We start from the raw sequence: 24,168 nt of genomic DNA, 5'->3' as shown, positions 1-24,168 counted from the left end.
ACACACACACACACACACACACACAGTAATACTCTATAGAAACCTATTTCTTTCCTAATTTGTCTATCTCCATCTTGTTTTTCATTGTAAGTCATTAATGTTTATCTTGTATTGTCTTGGCATTATTAAAACATGAGGTATATTATTATTAGTGGTTGTAGTTTTGTATCACAACATTAACTTATATTAGTTTTGCCTGAAAATCTCTCGTTTTCTAACATTCTCCCATCCTGCAGGCCTGAGTCCAGACCGAGACCCAGAGAAATGTAAACAAACGCACCAGTCAGACTTGATATAGGAGTGAATTTGTTGCTTTTTAAAGCGGCAGTCGGTCTGTACATGTGTGAGGTGGCGAGGGGTGTCGCCAGGGGGCGGCTAGTAGCGTCTGCCACCAGGGAAATATGTAAAAACATAAAAAAGACGCTTCTCAAGAAAGGTAAGGCCGGTTGCAGCTTTTATTTTTTCTTTATTTCTTTCCATCAGGTTAGGTTTATATTAATTCAGTTAGTTAGGTTTGGCTTAAGTCTCTCTCTCTCTCTCTCTCTCTCTCTCTCTCTCTCTCTCTCTCTCTCTCTCTCTCTCTCTCTCTCTCTCTCTCTCTCTCTCTGTGGTGCTAATGGTGCAGGAAGGCCTTGTCTACCTGCACCATAAGCCACTATACCATGCGTCACTGTACATTTAAACTGTACCCCAAAAACTTAACCTAACTGGCCCTCACTTAAAAAAAAATATATCGTTTTTTTTTCGTGTTCTTAATATTTCAGTGCTACAATACCACATCACTGTACCCTATGATGCTAATGGTGCAGGAAGGCCTTGTCTACCTTCACCATAAGCGACTGTACCATGCGTCACTGTACCTTAAAACTGTACCACAAAAACAACCTAACTGGCCCTCACCTGAAAAAAAATATCTTTTTTTTTTTGTGTTTGCTTAATATTTCAGTGCTACAGTACCACAGCACTGTACTCTATGGTGCTAATGGTGCAGGAAGGCCTTGTCTACCTTCACCATAAGCCACTGTACCATGTGTCACTGTACCTTAAATCTGTACCACAAAAACAACCTAACTGGCCCTCACCTGAAAAAAAATCTCTTTTTTTTTTAACCTAACCTAACCTAACCTAACCTTACCTAACCTAACCTAACCTAACCTAACCTGACCTGACCTGACCTAACCTAACCTAACCTAACCTAACCTGACCTAACCTAACCTAACCTAACCTAACCTGACCTGACCTAACCTAACCTAACCTAACCTAACCTAACCTAACCTAACCTATCCTAACCTAACCGAGACATTAAAAATTAGTCACAAGGCAAAAAGACGATTCAAAGTGACTGACATACCAAGCAATTAATTAGTGAAATCAGTCTTTGTTGACTACTCCAAAGCCTTTCAGTTTGTCGACCTCAGTATACTGTTAGGAAAAAGTGCATTATTAAGACATTATTAGTGGTTGTATCACGGTATTTTATAATAGACTTATAACTAGTTTCCCCTGAAAATCTTTCGTTTTCTATCATTCTTTCATTCTACACGCCTGAGCCCTGACAGAGACCCAGAGAAATGTAAACAGGCACGAGTCAGACTTGATATAGGGCTGAATTTGTTGCTTTTCAGAGAGGGGCAGTCGGTCTGTACATGCGTGAGGTGGCGAGAGGCGTGTCCAGGGGGCGGCTAGTAGCGTGTGCCACCGTGGAAATATGTACAGACATAAAGAAGACGCCCTCAAGAAAGGTAAGGCCGGTTCCAGCTTTTATTTTTATTTATTTATTTCCATCCCGGCCTGGGACCGCCCCTTTCCCGAGTCCTGAGGTGTTGGGGGACGGCCCGGGGGTGCTGTGTGCCCGTGAGTGTACCAGGTGCTCAAGCTTATACAAAACAAGGAAAGTTTGAAGCATTTTTAGAGGGGCAGTCGGTCTGTACTCGTACATGCGTGTACATTAATTTTGAGGTGTTCCTTGTCATCCCCTGTCACTCCTGCCTGCCTCTGTCACCTCTACCAATCCCTGTCAAGCTCTGCCAAGCCCTTTGTCACCTCTCAAGTAATGAGGTGGCTTGAGATGTGAGATTTTAAACAGAAGCCTTTGCTGTCACCCCTGCCAAGCCCTACCAAACCCTGTCAGCCCCCACCAAGGCCCTCTCAAGCCACCACTCAACCCCCTACCGAGACCTATCAGCTCTATAATCTGAAAAAAGTGCAGTGTCTTAGGAGGGATTGATTAAGTAAACAGTGACTTATGGCCAAAATGGAACTATATGGAGATTAAGTAGAGATTAGAATAGAAGCTGAAATTGAGCAGGATAGTTACAATCACAGACTTCCAACTTGCTACTCCTTGGTGTGAAAGAATCTGCAGGAAATTAAGTACATGGCAACTCCTGTTAGTCCCTCATGTGTTCTTGAAAGCAGACTGACAGATTCAGTGTGTGACATGCTGACGTGGGGGAAGGCTGTCTGGTGGCTGCTCTATGCTGTAGCTAACAAAATGGTTGTGTTTCAAGTGTTGTCATGCCTGGAAAGTCTACAGGTCATCATTACTAGTATAAATGTGTACTACAATGGTGAAATTTAGTGAAAAAATGTGCTGTTTATGTATTGGCAGGGAAAGATTTGTGCTCATCAAGACAATGATAAAAAAATTTTTATATTATTATTATTATTACTATTTTTTTCTTTTACTTGTTTTGCTGTAAGATGAGACTACAATAACTGCCCCTTGATGCCCTATAAGGTACCGCCAAGCACCAAGGGGCGGCCACCACGGTGCACAGTGAAGCACGTCCCAGCATCCCTGTCACCATCTTTTCCCTGCCAATAATTATGCATTACATTTCCCAACTAATTTCATTCTAGTGCAACATTTCTACTACTAATGGTGACCTGTACACTTCCCAGCATGACCAGTACAGCACTTCAAACAAACACAGCCTTTTCTTAGCCACAGCAAGGTGCAGCCACGACAGACAGCCTTCCCTAAGTCAGCATGTCACACTGCATCCATAACACTGAGCTTCCAGGAACACATCTGGGGGACTGATACAAGTTGCTGTGTAGGTCATTTGTCCCAGCAGACTCTTTCACACCAAGCAGGCATGAGGTGGTAGTCTGTGCAGTGCGTCAGTGCTTGGAATTTTGAACCGGTCTTGCTGCATCTATGGCCCAGAGACCAAACACAGACCAAACAGAGGGCTAGCTGAACCTAACACAAACCAAACAGACGCCCACCAGAACCATACACAGGCCCACAGAACTAACTGACTGGCTGGCCGGCTGACTCGCTGGCTGAGTGACTGACTGACTGACTGACTGACTGGCTGGCTGGCTGGCTTGCTGGCTGGCTTACTAACTGACTGACTGACTGACTGGCTGGCTGAGTGACTGATTGACTGGCTGGTTAGCTAGTTGGGTGGCTAGCTGGTTGGTTGAATGGCTGACTGACTGACTGACTGACTGACTGACTGACTGACTAGCTGAGTGACTGATTGATTGGCTGGTTGGTTGAATGCCTAGCTGGCTGGTTGAATGGCTGACTGACTGACTGACTGACTGACTGACTGACTGACTGACTGACTGACTGACTGACTAACTGACTGACTAGCTGAGTGACTGATTGATTGGCTGGTTTGTCGAATGGCTAGCTGGCTGGTTGAATGGCTAACTGACTGACTGACTGACTGACTGACTGACTGACTGACTGACTGACTAACTGAGTGACTGATTGATTGGCTGGTTGGTTGAATGGCTAGCTGGCTGGTTGAATGGCTGACTGACTGACTGACTGACTGACTTACTGACTGACTGACTGACTAACTGACTAGCTGAGTGACTGATTGATTGGCTGGTTGGTTGAATGGCTGACTGACTGACTGACTGACTGACTGACTGACTGACTGACTGACTGACTGACTGACTGACTGACTGACTAGCTGAGTGACTGATTGATTGGCTAGTTGGTTGAATGGCTAGCTGGCTGGTTGAATGGCTGACTGACTGGCTGACTGACTGACTAACTGACTGACTGACTGACTGACTGACTGACTGACTGACTAGCTGAGTGACTGATTGATTGGCTGGTTGGTTGAATGCCTAGCTGGCTGGTTGAATGGCTGACTGACTGACTGACTGACTGACTGACTGACTGACTGACTGACTGACTGACTGACTGACTAGCTGAGTGACTGATTGATTGGCTGGTTGGTTGAATGGCTAGCTGGCTGGTTGAATGGCTAACTGACTGACTGACTGACTGACTGACTGACTGACTGACTGACTGACTGACTAGCTGAGTGACATACGACTGATTGATTGGCTAGTTAGTTGAATGGCTAGCTGGCTGGTTGAATGGCTGACTGACTGGCTGACTGACTGACTGACTGACTGACTGACTGACTGACTGACTGACTGACTGACTAACTGACTAGCTGAGTGACTGATTGATTGGCTGGTTGGTTGAATGGCTAGCTGGCTAGTTGAATGGCTGACTGACTGACTGACTGACTGACTGACTGACTGACTGACTGACTGACTGACTGACTGACTGAGTGACTGATTGATTGGCTAGTTAGTTGAATGGCTAGCTGGCTGGTTGAATAGCTGACTGACTAGCTGACTGACTGACTGACTGACTGACTGACTGACTGACTGACTGACTGACTAGCTAAGTGACTGATTGATTGGCTGGTTGGTTGAATGCCTAGCTGGCTGGTTGAATGGCTGACTGACTGACTGACTGACTGACTGACTGACTGACTGACTGACTGACTGACTAGCTGAGTGACTGATTGATTGGCTGGATGGTTGAAAGGCTGAGCTGGATGGTTGAATGGCTAACTGACTGACAGACTAACTGACTGACTAACTGACTGACTGACTGACTGACTGACTGACTGACTAACTGAGTGACTGATTGATTGGCTGGTTGGTTGAATGGCTATTGGCTAGTTGAACTGGCTGACTGACTGACTGACTGACTGACTGACTGACTGACTGACTGACTGACTGACTGACTGACTAACTGACTGGCTGAGTGACTGATTTATTGGCTGGTTGGTTGAATGGCTAGCTGGCTGGTTGAATGGCTAACTGACTGACTGACTGACTGACTGACTGACTGACTGACTGACTGACTGACTGACTGACTGACTAACTGAGTGACTGATTGATTGGCTGGTTGGTTGAATGGCTAGCTGGCTGGTTGAATAGCTGACTGACTGGCTGACTGACTGACTGACTGACTGACTGACTGACTGACTGACTGACTGACTGACTAGCTGAGTGACTGATTGATTGGCTGGTTAGTTGAATAGCTAGCTGGCTGGTTGAATGGCTGACTGACTGACTGACTGACTGACTGACTGACTGACTGAAGCAGAGTGACAGGTAGGTGTTAGCAGGGTTGGTTTGAATTTGGAGATGTTGAGGTTTTATGATATTGTAATGAGGAACAGAGAGGTTCAAAGCTTAATTAGACTTGTATCTTTGAGCCATGAGTCAGTAGAGAGGGAGAAAGAGACAGACAGGCAGAGGGGCAGGAAAAACAGGGAGGAAGAAAAGCTGATTTGCACTGTACCTATAGGTCAATATGGTGTAGAGTTGTATACTTGAATCAAGAGGTAACTATAGACATAGTCTTGAAGGCGGGCAAGCTGAGAGGGAGGGAAAGAAAGGGTCTGAGATGAAAGGGAGGAATCAGGCCATAAGAAGGGGAGCAGTATTGTTTACTGATTAGTGTGATAAAAGAGTGTTGGCTGTATTTTTTTTTTTTTGATTTCCAGAGAAAGAGAGAGAGGCTTGTGTGGTGATATTTCATGTTGATGTACAGCAATATAGAAATAGTTCTTGGGAGAGAGAGAAAGAGATAGAAATTAGTGACACACACACACACACACAGGCACACACACACACACACACACACACACACACAGTAATACTCTATAGAAACCTATTTCTTTCCTAATTTGTCTATCTCCATCTTGTTTTTCATTGTAAGTCATTAATGTTTTATCTTGTATTGTCTTGGCATTATTAAAACATGAGGTATATTATTATTAGTGGTTGTAGTTTTGTATCACAGCATTAACTTATATTAGTTTTGCCTGAAAAATCTCTCGTTTTCTAACATTCTCCCATCCTGCAGGCCTGAGTCCAGACCGAGACCCAGAGAAATGTAAACAAACGCACCAGTCAGACTTGACATAGGAGTGAATTTATTTGCTTTTTAAAGCGGCAGTCGGTCTGTACATGTGTGAGGTAGCGAGGGGTGTCGCCAGAGGGCGGCTAGTAGCGTCTGCCACCAGGGAAATATGTAAAAACATAAAAAAGACGCTTCTCAAGAAAAGGTAAGGCCGGTTGCAGCTTTTTATTTTTTCTTTATTTCTTTCCATCAGGTTAGGTTTATATTAATTCAGTTAGTTAGAGTTTGGTTAAGTCTCTCTCTCTCTCTCTCTCTCTCTCTCTCTCTCTCTCTCTCTCTCTCTCTCTCTCTCTCTCTCTCTCTCTCTCTCTCTCTGTCTCTCTCTGTGGTGCTAATGGTGCAGGAAGGCCTTGTCTACCTGCACCACCTCATCTCTCTACCATACGTCACTGTACATTTAAACTGTACCTTAAAAACTTAACCCTAACTGGCCCTCACTTAAAAAAAAATATATCGTTTTCATTGTTCGTAGCCCTAATATTTCAGTGCTACAATGCCACATCACTGTACCCTATGATGCTAATGGTGCAGGAAAGCCTTGTCTACCTTCACCATAAGCGACTGTACCATGCGTCACTGTACCCCAAAACTGTACCTAAAAACAACCTAACTGGCCCTCACCTGAAAAAAATATCTTTTTTTTTTTGTGTTGCTTATCTGCTGATGCTACATTACCCACAGCACTGTACACTCTATGGTGCTAATGGTGCAGGAAGGAATTGTCTACCTTCTACATAAGCCACTGTACCATGTGTCACTGTACCTTAAATCTGTACCACGAAAAACAACCTAACTGGCCCTCACCTGAAAAAAAATCTCTTTTTTTTTAGCCTAACCTAACCTAACCTAACCTGACCTAACCTAACCTAACCTAACCTAACCTGACCTGACCTGACCTAACCTAACCCTAACCTAACCTAACCTGACCTAACCTAACCTAACCTAACCTAACCTGACCTAACCTAACCTAACCTAACCTAACCTAACCCTAACCCTACTTTCTCACCCTAACCTAACCTAACTGAGACGTGGGTAAGGTCACAAGAGCTGAAAGCAGATTCAAAGTGACTGACATACCAAGCAATTAATTAGTGAGAATCAGTCTTTGTTGACTACTCCAAAGCCTTTCAGTTTGTCGACCTCAATATGCTGTTAGGAAAAAGTGCATTATTAAGACATTATTAGTGGTTGTATCACGGTATTTTATAATAGACTTATAACTATAGTTCCCCTGAAAATCTTTCGTTTTCTATTATTCTTTCATTCTACACACGCCTGAGCCCTGACAGAGACCCAGAGAAATGTAAACAGGCACGAGTCAGACTTGATATAGAGGCTGAATTTGTTGCTTTTCAGAGAGGGGCAGTCAGTCTGTACATGCGTGAGGGTGGCGAGAGGCGTGTCCAGGGGGCAGCTGGTAGCGTGTGCCACCGTGGAAATATGTACAGACATAAAGAAGACGCCATCAAGAAAGGTAAGGCCGGTTCCAGCTTTTATTTTTATTTATTTATTTCCATCCCGGCCTGGGACCGCCCCTTTCCCGAGTCCTGAGGTGTTGGGGGACGGCCCGGGGGTGCTGTGTGCCCGTGAGTGTGAGGTGCTCAAGCTTATGCAAAACAAGGAAAGTTTGAAGCATTTGAGAGGGGCAGTCGGTCTGTACATACGTGTACATTAATTGCACACACACACATTTGAGGTGTTCATTGTCATCCCCTGTCACTCCTGCCCTGCCTCTGTCTGCCTCTGCCAATCCCTGTCAAGCTCTGCCAAGCCCTTTGTCACCTCTCAAGTAATGCCGTGGCTTGAGATGTGAGATGCAAACAGAAGCCTTTGCTGTCACCCCTGCCAAGCCCTGTCAACCCCTGTCAGCCCCCACCAAGGCCCTCTCAAGCCACCACTCAACCCCCTACCGAGACCTATCAGCTCTATAATCTGAAAAAAAGAAGTGCAGTGTCTTAGGAGAGGTTGATTAAGTAAACAGTGACTTATGGCCAAAATGGAATTCATGTGGAGATTAAGTAGAGATTAGAATAGAAGCTGAAATTGAGTAGGATAGTTACAATCACAGACTTCCAACTTGCTACTCCCTTGGTGTGAAAGAATCTGCCTTTAGGAAATTAAGTACATGGCAACTCCTGTTGAATATCATGTGTTCTTGAAAACAGACTGACAGATTCAGTGTGTGACATGCCTGACGTGGGGGAAGGCACTGTCTGGTGGCTATACTGTACTGTAGCTAACAAAATGGTTGTGTTTCAAGTGTTGTCATGCCTGGAAAGTCTAAAGGTCATCATTACTAGTATAAATGTGTACTACAATGGTGAAATTTAGTGAAAAAATGTGCTGTTTATGTATTTTTTTTTTTTTTTTGGGAAAGATTTATTGCTCATCAAGACAATGATAAAAAAATTTTTATATTATTATTATTACTACTATTTTTTTTCTTTTACTTGTTTTGCTGTAAGATGAGACTACAATAACTGCCCCTTGATGCCCTATAAAGGTACCGCCAAGCACCAAAGGGGCAGCCTGCACGGTGCACAGTGAAGCACGTCCCAGCATCCCTGTCACCATCTTTTCCCTGCCAATAATTATGCATTACATTTCCCAACTAATTTCATTCTGAGTGCAACATTTCTACCTACTAATGTTAGACTAACACACTTCCCAGCATGACCAGTACAGCACTTCAAACAAACACAGCCTTTTCTTAGCCACAGCAAGGTGCAGCCACGACAGACAGCCTTCCCTAAGTCAGCATGTCACGCCTGCATCCCGCACTGAGCTTCCAGGAACACATCTGGGGGACTGATACAAGTTGCTGTGTAGGTCATTTGTCCCAGCAGACTCTTTCCCACCAAGCAGGCACATGAGGTGGTAGTCTGTGCAGTGCGTCAGTGCTTGGAATTTTGAACCGGTCTTGCTGCATCTATGGCCCAGAGACCAAACACAGACCAAACAGAGGGCTAGCTGAACCCTAGCACAAGCCAAACAGAGGCACTTCAGAACCATACACAGGCCCACAGAACTAACTGACTGGCTGGCCAGCTAACTCGCTGGCTGAGTGACAGACTGACTGACTGACTGACCAGCTGGCTGGCTGGCTTGCTGGCTGGCTTGCCTATTTGACTGACTGACTGACTGACTATTGGCTGAGTGACTGATTGACTGGCTAGTTGGCACAGCTAGTTGGGTGGCTAGCTGGTTGGTTGAATGGCTGACTGACTGACTGACTGACTGACTGACTGACTGACTAGCTGAGTGACTGATTGATTGGCTGGTTGGTTGAATGCCTAGCTGGCTGGTTGAATGGCTGACTGACTGACTGACTGACTGACTGACTGACTGACTGACTGACTGACTGACTGACTAACTGACTGACTGACTAGCTGAGTGACTGATTGATTGGCTGGTTTGTCCAGATAGCTAGCTGGCTGGTTGAATGGCTAACTGACTGACTGACTGACTGACTGACTGACTGACTGACTGACTGACTAACTGAGTGACTGATTGATTGGCTGGTTGGTTGAATGGCTAGCTGGCTGGTTGAATGGCTGACTGACTGACTGACTGACTGACTTACTGACTGACTGACTGACTAGCTGACTGGCTGAGTGACTGATTGATTGGCTGGTTGGTTGAATGGCTGACTGACTGACTGACTGACTGACTGACTGACTGACTGACTGACTGACTGACTGACTGACTAGCTGAGTGACTGATTGATTGGCTGGTTGGTTGAATAGCTAGCTGGCTAGTTGAATGGCTGACTGACTGGCTGACTGACTGACTAACTGACTGACTGACTGACTGACTGACTGACTGACTGACTAGCTGAGTGACTGATTGATTGGCTGGTTAGTTGAATGCCTGGCTGGTTGAATGGCTGAGCTGACTGACTGACTGACTGACTGACTGACTGACTGACTGACTGACTGACTGACTGACTAGCTGAGTGACTGATTGATTGGCTGGTTGGTTGAATGGCTAGCTGGCTGGTTGAGTGGCTAACTGACTGACTGACTGACTGACTGACTGACTGACTGACTGACTGACTGACTAACTGAGTGACTGATTGATTGGCTGGTTGGTTGAATGGCTAGCTGGCTGGTTGAATGGCTGACTGACTGACTGACTGACTGACTGACTGACTGACTGACTGACTGACTGACTAACTGACTAGCTGAGTGACTGATTGATTGGCTGGTTGGTTGAATGGCTAGCTGGCTGGTTGAATGGCTGACTGACTGACTGACTGACTGACTGACTGACTGACTGACTGACTGACTGACTGACTGACTGACTGAGTGACTGATTGATTGGCTAGTTGGTTGAATGGCTAGCTGGCTGGTTGAATGGCTGACTGACTGGCTGACTGACTGACTGACTGACTGACTGACTGACTGACTGACTGACTGACTAGCTGAGTGACTGATTGATTGGCTGGTTGGTTGAATGCTTAGCTGGCTGGTTGAATGGCTGACTGACTGACTGACTGACTGACTGACTGACTGACTGACTGATTGACTGACTAGCTGAGTGACTGATTTATTGGCTGGTTGGTTGAATAGCTAGCTGGCTGGTTGAATGGCTAACTGACTGACTGACTGACTGACTGACTGACTGACTGACTGACTGACTGACTGACTGACTGACTAACTGAGTGACTGATTGATTGGCTGGTTAGTTGAATGGCTAGCTGGCTGGTTGAATGGCTGACTGACTGACTGACTGACTGACTGACTGACTGACTGACTGACTGACTGACTGACTGACTAACTGACTAGCATTTGAGTGACTGATTGATTGGCTGGTTGGTTGAATTGCTAGCTGGCTGGTTGAATGGCTGACTGACTGACTGACTGACTGACTGACTGACTGACTGACTGACTGACTGACTGACTAGCTGAGTGACTGATTGATTGGCTAGTTGGTTGATTGGTTAACTGGCTGGTTGAATGGCTGACTGACTGACTGACTGACTGGCTGACTGACTGACTGACTGACTGACTGACTGACTGACTAGCTGAGTGACTGATTGATTGGCTAGTTGGTTGAATGGCTAGCTGGCTGGTTGAATGGCTGACTGACTGACTGACTGACTGACTGACTGACTGACTGAGGCAGAGAGACAGGTAGGTGTTTGCTGGGTTGGTTTGGTTTGGAGTGTTGAGGTTTTTTTTTATGATATTGTAGAGACAGAGAGGTTCAAAGCTTAGTTAGACTTGTATCTTTGAGCCATGGAGTCAGTAGAGAGGGAAGGAGAAAGAGGCAGACAGGCAGAGAGACAGGAAAAACAGGGAGGAAGAAAAGCTATTTGCACTGTACCTGGAGTCCAGTATGGTGTAGAGTTGTATACTTGAATCAAGAGTAAATATAGACGCAGATACGAAGGCGGGCAAGCTGAGAGAGAGGGAAAGAAAGGGTCTGAATGAAAGGGAGGAGTCAGGCCTGCAGAAGAGGAGCTTTTGGTATTGTTTACTGATTAGTGTGATAAAGTGTTGTGTTGTGTTGTGAGGTGCAGAGAAAGAGAGAGAGGCTTGTGTGGTGATATTTCATGTTGATGTACAGCAATATGAAATAGTTCTCAGGAGAGAGAGAAAGAGATAGAAATTAGTGACACACACACACACACACACACACACACACACACACACACACACACAGTAATACTCTATAGAAACCTATTTCTTTCCTAATTTGTCTATCTCCATCTTGTTTTTCATTGTAAGTCATTAATGTTTATCTTGTATTACTTGGCATTATTAAAACATGAGGTATATTATTATTAGTGGTTGTGAATTTTGTATCACAACATTAACTTATATTAGTTTTGCCTGAAAATCTCTCGTTTTCCTAACATTCTCCCATCCTGCAGGCCCTGAGTCCAGACCGAGACCCAGAGAAATGTAAACAAACGCACCAGTCAGACTTGATATAGGAGTGAATTTGTTGCTTTCGGCGGCAGTCGGTCTGTACATGTGTGAGGTGGCGAGGAGTGTCGCCAGGGGGCGGCTAGTAGCGTCTGCCACCAGGGAAATATGTAAAAACATAAAAAAGACGCTTCTCAAGAAAGATGAGGCCGGTTGCAGCTTTTATTTTTTCTTTATTTCTTTCCATCAGGTTAGGTTTATATTAATTCAGTTAGTTGAGTTTGGTTAGCTCTCTCTCTCTCTCTCTCTCTCTCTCTCTCTCTCTCTCTCTCTCTCTCTCTCTCTCTCTCTCTCTCTCTCTCTCTCTCTCTCTCTCTCTCTCTGTGTGGTGCTAATGGTGCAGGAAGGCCTTGTCTACCTGCACCATAAGCCACTATACCATGCGTCACTGTACATTTAAACTGTACCCTAAAAACTTAACCTAACTGGCCCTCACTTAAGAAAAAATATATCGTTTTTTTTTCGTGTTCTTAATATTTCAGTGCTACAATACCACATCACTGTACCCTATGATGCTAATGGTGCAGGAAGGCCTTGTCTGCAGCCACCATAAGCGACTGTACCATGCATCACTGTACCTTAAAACTGTACCACAAAAACAACCTAACTGGCCCTCACCTGAAAAAAAATATCTTTTTTTTTTGTGTTTGCTTAATATTTTCAGTGCTACAGTACTACACAGCACTGTACTCTATGGTGCTAATAGTGCAGGAAGGCCTTGTCTACCTTCACCATAAGCCACTGTACCATGTGTCACTGTACCTTAAATCTGTACCACAAAAACAACCTAACTGGCCCTCACCTGAAAAAAAATCTCTTTTTTTTTTAACCTAACCTAACCTAACCCTAACCTTACCTAACCCTAACCCTAACCCTAACCCTAACCTGACCTGACCTGACCTAACCTAACCTAACCCTAACCCTAACCTGACCCCTACCCTAACCTAACCTAACCTAACCCTGACCTGACCTAACCTAACCTAACCTAACCCTAACCTAACCCTAACCTAACCTAACCTAACCTAACCGAGACATTAAAAATTAGTCACAAGGCAAAAAGACGATTCAAAGTGACTGACATTTCAAGCAATTAATTAGTGAAATCAATCTTTGTTGACTACTCCAAAGCAACTTTCAGTTTGTCGACCTCAGTATACTGTTAGGAAAAAGTGCATTATTAAGACATTATTAGTGGTTGTATCACGGTATTTTATAATAGACTTATAACTAGTTTCCCACTGAAAATCTTTCGTTTTCTATCATTCTTTCATTCTACACGCCTGGGCACCTGACAGGGACCCAGAGAAATGTAAACAGGCCTGAGTCAGACTTGATATAGGGCTGAATTTGTTGCTTTTCAGAGAGGGGCAGTCGGTCTGTGCATGCCACGTGAGGTGGCGAGGAGAGCTTTGTCCCGGGGGCAGCTAGTAGCGTGTGCCTGCGTGGAAATATGTACAGACACGGCGAAGACGCCCTCAAGAAAGGTAAGGCCGGTTCCAGCTTTTATTTTTATTTATTTATTTCCATCCCGGCGTGGGACCGCCACTTTCCCGAGTCCTGAGGTGTTGAGGGACGGCCCGGAAGATTTTTGTGTGCCCGTGAGTTTACCAGGTGGCAAGCTTATACAAAACAAGGAAAGTTTGAAGCATTTTTAGAGGGGCAGTCAGTCTGTACTCGTACATGCATGTAGCCCATTAATTTTGAGGTGTTTCATTATCATCCCCTGTCACTCCTGCCTGCCTCTGTCACCTCTACCAATCCCTGTCAAGCTCTGCCAAGCCCTTTGTCACCTCTCAAGTAATGAGGTGGCTTGAGATGTGAGATTTTAAACAGAAGCCTTTGCTGTAACCCCTGCCAAGCCCTACCAAACCCTGTCAGCCCCCACCAAGGCCCTCTCAAGCCACCACTCAACCCCCTACCGAGACCTATCAGCTCTATAATCTGAAAAAAGTGCAGTGTCTTAGGAGGGATTGATTAAGTAAACAGTGACTTATGGCCAAAATGGAAGTATATGGAGATTAAGTAGAGATTAGAATAGAAGCTGAAGTGTAGACAGGATAGTTACAATCACAGACTTCCAACTTGCTACTCCTTGGTGTGAAAGAATCTGCAGGAAATTAAGTACATGGCAACTCCTGTTAGTCCCTCATGTGTTCTTGAAAGCAGACTGACAGATTCAGTGTGTGACATGCTGACGTGGGGAAAGGCTGTCTGGTGGCTGCTCCATGCTGTAGCTAACAAAATGGTTGTGTTTCAAGTGTTGTCATGCCTGGAAAGTCTACAGGTCATCATTACTAGTATAAATGTGTACTACAATGGTGAAATTTAGTGAAAAAATGTGCTGTTTTATGTATTGGCAGGGAAAGATTTATGCTCATCAAGACAATGATAAAAAAAAAATTTTTATATTATTATTATTATTACTATTTTTCTTCTTTTACTTGTTTTGCTGTAAGATGAGACGTACAATAACTGCCCCTTGATGCCCTATAAGGTACCGCCAAGCACCAAGGGGCAGCCTACACGGTGCACAGTGAAGCACGTCCCAGCATCCCTGTCACCATCTTTTCCCTGCCAATAATTAGCCATTACATTTTCCCAACTAATTTCATTCTAGTGCAACATTTCTGCTACTAATGGTGGACCTGTACACTTCCCCAGCATGACTTGATACAGCACTTTGCAAACACAGCCTTTTCTTAGCCTGTGGTGCAGCCACGACAGGCAGCCTTCCCTAAGTCAACAAGTCACACTGCATCCATAACACTGAGCTTCCAGGAACACATCTGGGGGACTGATACAAGTTGTAATAACCTGTGTAGGTCATTTGTCCCAGCAGACTCTTTCAGCGCTAGCAGGCATGAGGTGGTAGTCTGTGCAGTGCGTCAGGTCTTGGAATTTTGAACCGGTCTAGACACTGCATCTATGGCCCAGAGACCAAACACAGACCAAACAGAGGGCTAGCTGAACCTAACACAAACCAAACAGACACCCACCAGAACCATACACAGGCCCACAGAACTAACTGACTGGCTGGCCGGCTGACTGGCTGGCTGAGTGACTGACTGACTGACTGACTGACTGGCTGGCTGGCTGGCTTGCTGGCTGGCTTACTAACTGACTGACTGACTGACTGGCTGGCTGAGTGACTGATTGACTGGCTGGTTAGCTAGTTGGGTGGCTAGCTGGTTGGTTGAATGGCTGACTGACTGACTGACTGACTGACTGACTGACTGACTAGCTGAGTGACTGATTGATTGGCTGGTTGGTTGAATGCCTAGCTGGCTGGTTGAATGGCTGACTGACTGACTGACTGACTGACTGACTGACTGACTGACTGACTGACTAACTGACTGACTGACTAGCTGAGTGACTGATTGATTGGCTGGTTTGTCGAATGGCTAGCTGGCTGGTTGAATGGCTAACTGACTGACTGACTGACTGACTGACTGACTGACTGACTGACTGACCCGGTAACTGAGTGACTGATTGATTGGCTGGTTGGTTGAATGGCTAGCTGGCTGGTTAAATGGCTGACTGACTGACTGACTGACTGACTTACTGACTGACTGACTGACTAACTGACTAGCTGAGTGACTGATTGATTGGCTGGTTGGTTGAATGGCTGACTGACTGACTGACTGACTGACTGACTGACTGACTGACTGACTGACTGACTGACTGACTAGCTGAGTGACTGATTGATTGGCTAGTTGGTTGAATGGCTAGCTGGCTGGTTGAATGGCTGACTGACTGGCTGACTGACTGACTAACTGACTGACTGACTGACCGGCCAACTATTTGTTTGTTAATGAGTGACTGATTGATTGGCTGGTTGGTTGAATGCCTAGCTGGCTATTTGAATGGCTGACTGACTGACTGACTGACTGACTGACTGACTGACTGACTGACTGACTGACTGACTGACTGACTAGCTGAGTGACTGATTGATTGGCTAGTTGGTTGAATGGCTAGCTGGCTGGTTGAATGGCTAACTGACTGACTGACTGACTGACTGACTGACTGACTGACTGACTGACTGACTAACTGAGTGACTGATTGATTGGCTGGTTGGTTGAATGGCTAGCTGGCTGGTTGAATGAGCTGACTGACTGACTGACTGACTGACTGACTGACTGACTGACTGACTGACTGACTGACTGACTGACTAACTGACTAGCTGAGTGACTGATTGATTGGCTGGTTGGTTGATTAGCTGGCTGGCTGGTTGAATGGCTGACTGACTGACTGACTGACTGACTGACTGACTGACTGACTGACTGACTGACTGACTGAGTGACTGATTGATTAGCTAGTTGGTTGAATGGCTAGCTGGCCAGTTGAATAGCTGACTGACCGAAAGCTGGCTGACATGACTGACTGACTGACTGACTGACTGACTGACACAGAGCTGACTGACTAGCTGAGTGACTGATTGATTGGCTGGTTGGTTGAATGCCTAGCTGGCTGGTTGAATGGCTGACTGACTGACTGACTGACTGACTGACTGACTGACTGACTGACTGACTGACTAGCTGAGTGACTGATTTATTGGCTGGTTGGTTGAATGGCTAGCTGGCTGGTTGAATGGCTAACTGACTGACTGACTGACTGACTGACTGACTGACTGACTGACTGACTGACTGACTGACTGACTGACTGACTAACCTTGACTGATTGATTGGCTGGTTGGTTGAATGGCTAGCTGGCTGGTTGAATGGCTGACTGACTGACTGACTGACTGACTGACTGACTGACTGACTGACTGACTGACTGACTGACTAACTGACTAGCTGAGTGACTGATTGATTGGCTGGTTATTGAATGGCTAGCTGGCTGGTTGAATGGCTGACTGACTGACTGACTGACTGACTGACTGACTGGCCGACTGACTGACTGACTGACTAGCTGAGTGACTGATTGATTGGCTGGTTGGTTGAATGGCTAGCTGGCTGGATTTGAATGAGCTGGCTGACTGGCTGACTGACTGACTGACTGACTGACTGACTGACTGACTGACTGACTGACTAGCTGAGCTGAGTGACTGATTGATTGGCTGGTTGGTTGAATGGCTAGCTGGCTGGTTGAATGGCTGACTGACTGACTGACTGACTGACTGACTGACTGACTGAGGCAGAGAGACAGGTAGGTGTTGGCATGTGGATTTGGTTTGGTTTAGAGTGTTGAGGTTTTATGATATTGTAGAGACTTAGAGGTTCAAAGCTTAATTAGACTTGTATCTTTGGGCCTTGAGTCAGTAGAGAGGGAGAAAGAGGCAGACAGGCAGAGAGACAGGAAAAACAGGGAGGAAGAAAAGCTATTTGCACTGTACCTATAGGTCAGTATGGTGTAGAGGTGTATGCCAGAATCAAGAGTAAATATAGACGCAGATACGAAGGCAGGCAAGCTGAGAGAGAGGGAAAGAAAGGGTCTGAATGAAAGGGAGGAGTCAGGCCTGCAGAAGGGGAGCTTTTGGTATTGTTTACTGATTAGTGTGATAAAGTGTTGTGTTGTGTTGTGAGGTGCAGAGAAAGAGAGAGAGGCAGTGATATTTCATGTTGATGTACAGCAATATGAAATAGTTCTCAGGAGAAAGAGAAAGAGATAGAAATTAGTGACACACACACACACACACACACACACACACACACACACACACACACAGTAATACTCTATAGAAACCTATTTCTTTCCTAATTTGTCTATCTCCATCTTGTTTTTCATTGTAAGTCATTAATGTTTATCTTGTATTGTCATGGCATTATTAAAACATGAGGTATATTATTATTAGTGGTTGTAGTTTTGTATCACAACATTAACTTATATTAGTTTTTGCCTGAAAATCTCTCGTTTTCTAACATTCTCCCACATCCTGCAGGCCTGAGTCCAGACCAAGGACCCAGAGAAATGTAAACCGACGCACCAGTCAGACTTGATATAGGATTGAATTTGTTGCTTTTTAAAGCGGCAGTCGGTCTGTACATGTGTGAGGTGGCGAGGGGTGTCGCCAGGGGAGCGGCTAGTAGCGTCTGCCACCAGGGAAATATGTAAGTAAAAAAGACGCTTCTCAAGAAAGGTAAGGCAGTTTACAGCTTTTATATTTTCTTTATTTCTTTCCATCAGGTTGGGTTTATATTAATTCAGTTAGTTAGGTTTGGTTAAGTCTCTCTCTCTCTCTCTCTCTCTCTCTCTCTCTCTCTCTCTCTCTCTCTCTCTCTCTCTCTCTCTCTCTCTCTCTCTCTCTCTCTCTCTCTCTCTCTCTCTCTCTGTGTGGTGCTAATGGTGCAGGAAGGCCTTGTCTACCTGCATATAACCCTCTTTACCATGCGTCACAGTACATTTAAACTGTACCCTAAAAACTTAACCTAACTGGCCCTCACTTAAAAAAAAATATATCGTTTTTTTTTTCGTGTTCTTAATATTCGATTGCTACAATACCACATCACTGTACCCTATGATGCTAATGGTGCAGGAAGGCCTTGTCTACCTTCACCATAAGCGACTGTACCATGCGTCACTGGCAACCTTAAAACTGTACCACAAAAAACAACCTAACTGGCCCTCACCTGAAAAAAAATATCTTTTTTTTTTTGTGTTTGCTTAATTCTTCAGTGCTACAGTACCACAGCAATTTACTCTATGGTGCTAATGGTGCAGGAAGGCCTTGTCTACCTTCTATAAGCCACTGTACCATGTGTCACTGTACCTTAAATCTGTACCACAAAAACAACCTAGCAGGCCCTGACCTGAAAAAAAATCTCTTTTTTTTTTTTTAACCTAAACCTAAACACAACCTAACTTTTCTTAACCTAACACAACACAACCTAACCTGACCTGACCTGACCTAACCTAACCTAACCTAACCTAACCTGACCTAGCCTAACCTAACCTAACCTAACTAGACCTATTCTTAACCTAACCTAACCCTAACCTAACCCTAACCTAACCTATCCTAACCGAGACATTAAAAATTAGTCACAAGGCAAAAAGACGATTCAAAGTGACTGACATACCAAGCAATTAATTAGTGAAATCAGTCTTTGTTGACTACTCCAAAGCCTTTCAGTTTGTCGACCTCAGTATACTGTTAGGAAAAAGGATGCATTATTAAGACATTATTAGTGGTTGTATCACGGTATTTTATAATAGACTTATAACTAGTTTCCCCTGAAAATCTTTCGTTTTCTATCGATAACTTTCATTCTACCCGCCTGAGCCCAGACAGAGACCCAGAGAAATGTAAACAGGCACGGAGTCAGACTTGATATAGGGGCTGAATTTGTTGCTTTTCCAGAGAGGGGCAGTCGGTCTGTACATGCGTGAGGTGTAGAGGCGTGTCCAGGGGGCGGCTAGTAGCGTGTGCCACCGTGGGCTATGTACAGACATAAAGAAGACGCCCTCAAGAAAGGTAAGACCGGTTCCAGCTTTTATTTTTATTTATTTATTTCCATCCCGGCAAATTCCGCCCCTTTCCCGAGTCCTGAGGGGTGTTGGGGGACGGCCCGGGGGTGCTGTGTGCCATTGAGTGTACCAGGTGCTCAAGCTTATACAAAACAAGGAAAGTTTGAAGCATTTTTAGAGGGGCAGTCAGTCTGTACTCGTACATGCCGTGTACATTAATTTTGAGGTGTTCCTTAACGTCATCCCCTGTCCACTCCTGCCTGCCTCTGTCACCTCTACCAATCCCTGTCAAATACCAAGCCCTTTGTCACCTCTCAAGTAATGAGGTGGCTTGAGATGTGCATTTTAAGCAGAAGCCTTTGCTGTCACCCCTGCCCAAGCCCTACCAAACCCTGTCAGCCCCCACCAAGGCCCTCTCAAGCCACCACTCAACCCCCTACCGAGACCTATCAGCTCTATAATCTGAAAAAAGTGCAGTGTCTTAGGAGGGATTGATTAAGTAAACAGTGACTTATGGCCAAAATGGAACTATATGGAAGTTAAGTAGAGATTAGAATAGAAGCTGAAGTCAGGCAGGATAGTTACAATCACAGACTACCAGCTTGCTACTCCTTGGTGTGAAAGAATCTGCAGGAAATTAAGTACATGGCAACTCCTGTTGAGTCCCTCATGTGTTCTTGAAAGCAGACTGACCTTGGAATTCCCAGTGTGACATGCTGACGTGGGGGAAGGGCTGTCTGGTGGCTGCTCTATGCTGTAGCTAACAAAATGGTTGTGTTTCAAGTGTTGTCATGCCTGGAAAGTCTACAGGTCATCATTACTAGTATAAATGTGTACTACAATGGTGAAATTTAGTGAAAAAATGTGCTGTTTATGTATTGGCAGGGGAAAGATTTGTGCTCATCAAGACAATGATAAAAAAAATTTTTATATTATTATTATTATTACTATTTTTTTTCTTTTACTTGTTTTGCTGTAAGATGAGACTACAATAACTGCCCCTTGAGTACCTAAAATTACCACTTAAGCACCAAGGGGCGGCCACTACAGTGCACAGTGAAGCACGTCCAAGCATCCCTGTCACCATCTTTTCCCTGCCAATAATTATGCATTACATTTCCCAACTAATTTCATTCTAGTGCAACATTTCTACTACTATTGGTGGACCTGTACACTTCCCAGCATGACCAGTACAGCACTTCAAACAAACACAGCCTTTTCTTAGCCACAGCAAGGTGCAGCCACGACAAAGAGCCTTCCCTAAGTCAGCATGTCACACTGCCATCCATAACACTGAGCTTCCAGGAACACATCTGGGGGACTGATACAAGTTGCTGTGTAGGTCATTTGTCCCAGCAGACTCTTTCACACCAAGCAGGCATAGAGGTGGTAGTCTGTGCAGTGCGTCAGTGCTAGGAATTTTGAACCGGTCTTGCTGCATCTATGGCCCAGAGACCAAACACAGACCAAACAGAGGGCTGGCTGAACTGCTGACACAAACCAAACAGACGCCCACCAGAACCATACACAGGCCCACAGAACTAACTGACTGGCTGGCCGGCTGACTCGCTGGCTGAGTGACTGACTGACTGACTGACTGACTGGCTGGCTGGCTGGCTTGCTGGCTGGCTTACTAACTGACTGACTGACTGACTGGCTGGCTGAGTGACTGATTGACTGGCTGGTTAATGGATTTGGGTGGCTAGCTGGTTGGTTGAATGGCTGACTGACTGACTGACTGACTGACTGACTGACTGACTAGCTGAGTGACTGATTGATTGGGTGGTTGGATTTGAATGCCTAGCTGGCTGGTTGAACGGCAGACTGACTGACAGATAGACTGACTGACTGACTGACTGACTGACTGACTAACTGACTGACTGACTAGCTGAGTGACTGATTGATTGGCTGGTTTGTCGAATGGCTAGCTGGCTGGTTGAATGGCTAACTGACTGACTGACTGACTGACTGACTGACTGACTGACTGACTGACTAACTGAGTGACTGATTGATTGGCTGGTTGGTTGAATAGCTGAAAGCTGGCTGGTTAAATGGCTGACTGACTGACTGACTTACTGACTGACTGACTGACTGACTGACTAACTGACTAAGCTGAGTGACTGATTGATTGGCTGGTTGGTTGAATGGCTGACTGACTGACTGACTGACTGACTGACTGACTGACTGACTGACTGACTGACTGACTGACTAGCTGAGTGACTGATTGATTGGCTAGTTGGTTGAATGGCTAGCTGGCTGGTTGAATGGCTGACTGACTGGCTGACTGACTGACTAACTGACTGACTGACTGACTGACTGACTGACTGACTGACTAGCTGAGTGACTGATTGATTGGCTGGTTAGTTGAATGCCTGGCTGGCTGGTTGAATAGCTGACTGACTGACTGACTGACTGACTGACTGACTGACTGACTGACTGACTGACTGACTGACTGACCTAGCAGCTGAGTGACTGATTGATTGGCTGGTTGGTTGAATGACTGGCTGGCTGGTTGAATGGCTAACTGACTGACTGACTGACTGACTGACTGACTGACTGACTGACTGACTGACTAACTGAGTGACTGATTGATTGGCTGGTTGGTTGAATGGCTAGCTGGCTGGTTGAATGACTGACTGACTGACTGACTGACTGACCGGCTGACTGACTGACTGACTGACTGACTGACTGACTGACTGACTAACTGACTAGCTGAGTGACTGATTGATTGGCTGGTTGGTTGAATGGCTGGCTGGCTGGTTGAATGGCTGACTGACTGACTGACTGACTGACTGACTGACTGACTGACTGACTGACTGACTGACTGACTGACTGATTGATTGGCTAGTTGGTTGAATGGCTGGCTGGCTGGTTAGATAGCTGACTGACTGGCTGACTGACTGACTGACTGACTGACTGACTGACTGACTGACTGACTGACTAGCTGAGTGACTGATTGATTGGCTGGTTGGTTGAATGCTTGGCTGGCTGGTTGAATGGCTGACTGACTGACTGACTGACTGACTGACTGACTGACTGACTGACTGACTGACTAGCTGAGTGACTGATTTATTGGCTGGTTGGTTGAATGGCTGGCTGGCTGGTTGAATGGCTAACTGACTGACTGACTGACTGACTGACTGACTGACTGACTGACTGACTGACTGACTGACTGACTAACTGAGTGACTGATTGATTGGCTGGTTGGTTGAATGGCTAGCTGGCTGGTTGAATGGCTGACTGACTGACTGACTGACTGACTGACTGACTGACTGACTGACTGACTGACTGACTGACTAACTGACTAGCTGAAGTGACTGATTGATTGGCTGGTTGGTTGAATGGCTAGCTGGCTGGTTGAATGGCTGACTGACTGACTGACTGACTGACTGACTGACTGACTGACTGACTGACTGACTGACTAGCTGAGTGACTGATTGATTGGCTAGTTGGTTGAATGGCTAGCTGGCTGGTTGAATGGCTGACTGACTGGCTGACTGACTGACTGACTGACTGACTGACTGACTGACTGACTGACTAACTGACTAGCTGAGTGACTGATTGATTGGCTAGTTGGTTGAATGGCTAGCTGGCTGGTTGAATGGCTGACTGACTGACTGACTGACTGACTGACTGACTGACTGAGGCAGAGAGACAGGTAGGTGTTGGCATGGTTGGTTTGGTTTAGAGTATTGAGGTTTTATGATATTGTAGAGACAGAGAGGTTCAAAGCTTAGTGGGACTTGTATCTTTGAGCCATGAGTCAGTAGAGAGGGAGAAAAGAAGGCAGACAGGCAGAGAGACAGGAAAAACAGGGAGGAAGAAAAGCTATTTGCACTGTACCTATAGGTCAGTATAGTGTAGAGTTCACTACTTGAATCAAGAGTAAATATAGACGCAGATCTGAAGGCGGGCAAGAGACGCAGAGAGGGAGAGAAAGGGTCTGGAGATGAAAGGGAGGGAGTCAGGCCTGCAGAAGGGGAGCTTTTGGTATTGTTTGCCTGATTAGTGTGATAAAGTGTTGTGTTGTGTTGTGAGGTGCAGAGAAAGAGAGAGGGAAACTTGTGTGGTGATATTTCATGTTGATGTACAGCAATATGAAATAGTTCTCAGGAGAGAGAGAAAGAGATAGAAAGTAGTGATTTTACACACACACACACACACACACACACACAGTAATACTCTATAGAAAACTATCTTACCTTTCCTAATTTGTCTATCTCCATCTTGTTTTTCATTGCTAGGTCATTAATGTTTTATCTTGTATTGTCTTGGCATTATTAAAACATGAGGTATGTGTGTGTAGTGGTTGTAGTTTTTGTATGCAACATTAACTTATATTAGTTTTGCCTGAAAATCTCTCATTTTCTAACATTCTCCCATCCTGCAGGCCTGAGTCCAGACCGAGACCCAGAGAAATGTAAACAAACGCACCAGTCAGACTTGATATAGGAGTGAATTTGTTGCTTTTTAAAGCGGCAGTCGGTCTGTACATGTGTGAGGTGGCGAGGGGTGTCGCCAGGGGGCGGCCTAGTAGCATCTGCCACCAGGGAAATATGTAAAAACATAAAAAGGCAACTTCTCAAGAAAGGTAAGGCCGGTTGCAGCTTTTATTTTTTTCTTTATTTCTTT

At 45.3% G+C, this 24,168-nt stretch overlaps 1 long non-coding RNA gene across 2 annotated transcripts in view; it reads left to right on the top strand.

Moving 5' to 3' along the window:
- Positions 1-213: 213 nt before the first annotated feature.
- LOC135099596 (uncharacterized) overlaps positions 214-24,168 on the top strand; it is a 40,115-nt gene continuing 16,160 nt past the window's right edge. The window contains exons 1-3 of one of the 2 annotated variants that reach the window (XR_010268164.1): positions 214-436; positions 1,626-1,742; positions 19,430-19,459. This is a non-coding gene — a long non-coding RNA (uncharacterized LOC135099596). Of the gene's footprint in view, positions 437-1,625; positions 1,743-6,145; positions 6,215-19,429; positions 19,460-24,168 lie in introns of those variants that run through there. The other variant, XR_010268163.1, reaches the window with a different exon arrangement.

The sequence above is a fragment of the Scylla paramamosain genome, unplaced genomic scaffold, assembly GCF_035594125.1.
Source record: "Scylla paramamosain isolate STU-SP2022 unplaced genomic scaffold, ASM3559412v1 Contig154, whole genome shotgun sequence".
In the NCBI taxonomy this organism is placed as follows: domain Eukaryota; kingdom Metazoa; phylum Arthropoda; class Malacostraca; order Decapoda; family Portunidae; genus Scylla; species Scylla paramamosain.
Note: the sequence above shows the minus strand (reverse complement) of the source record. Positions and strands in the feature narration are given on the sequence as shown.